Raw genomic sequence first — 2500 nt, 5'->3', positions numbered from 1 at the left:
CCGTCATGCATACATGCAGAACAAGGAGAGTAAAATTACAGAGTTCATTCACCCACTTTGCCTGCGGTCGTCGTGGCTCCGCCCACATCCGCTGCTCAAGACCATTTTCATTCTGCGATTCATATTAATATCTTCACTCCGTCCGCTGCAGTGCCTGTTTCCTAGCGATATCAACCTCTTGCGTAATTGAGTTATAAAATCTTTTGATTTGCTTCCCCTACCCTAAAAACCGCATCGAAGTGCATTTATTTCTGAAATCTCTAAATCCTTAGGCTCCGAAAAGGTAATACTGGGGGATAAACTTAATACTGGCATTATTTCTGTACTTGTTTCAAGTCTATGAAATGGAAGATGAAGTAGGGAAATGCTAATGTTGGTTTCCTAGACTGTAAATCAGATTTTGATAATATTATTCGAACTCCACATCCCTTGTGGTTTGGTGCCATAAATAAATCCGAGGTCTTGCTGCGAGAGGATGTTACACCTTTCTATAGAAGCGCGACTGCATTATTCTCTCTTACACACATTCATAATTGTATTCAATTGTTGATGTTACAAAATTAGTCCATTCCATGGTAGTAATAACAGAAAAAATAATTCTTCATTTCTGATTAATATGAGCATTCTCATTCCCATTCCAACCCCATTCCCTTCCCTCTGCTAGATTAACAAACTGGCATTGTATTATGGGCATTATTTTATCCTAAAAGGGATGAACATTACACTCTCCCATATAGTCAATTTGGCTTTTTATGAAATTATTTGGTTACTGAGGAAGTCAAAGGTAGTTTGTTTGTTTGAGGGGAGTGTTTCAAATACTTCTCATTCGTATTTATATACTGGGTAGATAATTCATAGAAGTAAAGTATCTATTTGATATTTACAATGATTTTATGATTCCAAAGGCATTTAAGTACCGGTCTAGTTAACCGCTGCAATTAATTCAGTTAAAATTCTCGCCGTCGCTGTAAGAGCAACACAAATCATATGTGTTTAGCATTGTCCCTGGTCGGGAGAATCAGTACAATTGAAATGCCTCAAATACTGCATCAACTATCAGCCACTCTGTACATATAATTGAGTTTCTATTTCAGGTAAGGTATATCATTGCCCCTCGAATACGTAATATTTAACCTGAAAGAGAATCAGCGACTAAGAGAGTCGTATATTAATATGGTGTTACATGACTATTCCTTAATATAATCCTTTAATACTTCCTCAAAGGTCATTCTAATTGAGTAGTCCTTCTAATTATCTTAATCCCTGTATAAGAGCACTGTTTCATGCGCAATATCGAATAAGTCAAAACAAGGCATTAGGAGACACGTATGATTAGAAAGTTCAAATTTCAGTGTAATATCTAACGATAGTGATCAGTTTCTTCATCCGAAATATAAGTTAATCGATTGAATAGCAGTAAACAAATATAAAAGAAATGACAACTGATGAATAGAATAAGAAAATTAATCGTTTGCTTTGATCATCCCTCAACCGATGGACTCCAGCAGCCGTATATTGCTAGGGTACATTGCATCCTATATTACCATGCAAGTAATCTATGGTCGTATGTAAATTTGTTTTCTATTCAATATCTTATCTTTACTAAGCTTGTGCAGAGGTACTTTGCTCAAAAGTCCTATTTCCAAACCAATAATTTAAATAATTGCAATTTCTTTTAAAACTCATAAACATAAAATCTACTTGACAAGTGTCAACGCAAAATACATTGTTAAAGAAAACGTTTCACACCTGATATGACTTAATTCATAATAATTCAAATAGTACCATAATTGGTGTGATTAGAAGGGGTATATATCTCAAATTTCAAGTACAACTACAGTATAAATCACATGGAAAGTATGAAACAGTTTTAAAAGTAAATTACACTGAGCTTTTTTTTAGCGAGGCAAAGATGCACATGTTAGGTTGATCGTAGCAGGATAACAGATTATTGATAACTGAGTATTTGTTGACAGGTCAGGTGATTTGTCTTGTCATCATTAATGGTAGTATTTTGTGCACATGCATATATATATACTGATTTACGTTTGTATACAGTTTCGTAAATGTACATGCATGCGCACACGCTTATGTGTGTGTGAGTGTGTACATGTATATATATATATGTATATATATATATATATATATATATATATATATATATATATATAATGTGTGTGTGTGTGTGTGTGTGTGTGTGTGTGTGTGTGTGTTGATTTGTATATGTAGGCTATGTATGTGTGAGTGAGTGTGTGAGAATATATGATATATATAGATAGATAGATAGATAGATAGATAGATATTCATATATCCACACAGACAACTGTATTTGTGTCTATGTATATATATATATATATATATATATATATATATATATATATATATATACATATATACATATAAAATCTTAATGAAATTAGTAATCGTGTTATCAGTTTTCATATCCCTCCCCAGTTTAAAATACTGGGCCTGACCGGGATTTGAACCCGGGACCTCTCGC

General features: G+C 33.6%; 2 non-coding genes across 2 annotated transcripts in view; both read right to left on the bottom strand.

The window, feature by feature from the left end:
* TRNAP-UGG (transfer RNA proline (anticodon UGG)) overlaps positions 1-2 on the bottom strand; it is a 72-nt gene extending 70 nt beyond the window's left edge. The window contains exon 1 of the tRNA in view: positions 1-2. This exon is cut by the window's left edge and continues 70 nt beyond it. This is a non-coding gene — a tRNA (tRNA-Pro).
* Positions 3-2465: 2463 nt separating this feature from the next.
* TRNAP-UGG (transfer RNA proline (anticodon UGG)) overlaps positions 2466-2500 on the bottom strand; it is a 72-nt gene continuing 37 nt past the window's right edge. Inside the window, exon 1 of the tRNA in view lies at positions 2466-2500. This exon is cut by the window's right edge and continues 37 nt beyond it. This is a non-coding gene — a tRNA (tRNA-Pro).

Source organism: Penaeus japonicus, unplaced genomic scaffold (assembly GCF_977035675.1).
Source record: "Penaeus japonicus unplaced genomic scaffold, GWHDUDI00000001_assembly GWHDUDI00000004, whole genome shotgun sequence".
In the NCBI taxonomy this organism is placed as follows: domain Eukaryota; kingdom Metazoa; phylum Arthropoda; class Malacostraca; order Decapoda; family Penaeidae; genus Penaeus; species Penaeus japonicus.
The sequence above is the reverse complement of the archived record's forward strand: the minus strand, read 5'-3'. Positions and strand labels throughout refer to the sequence as shown.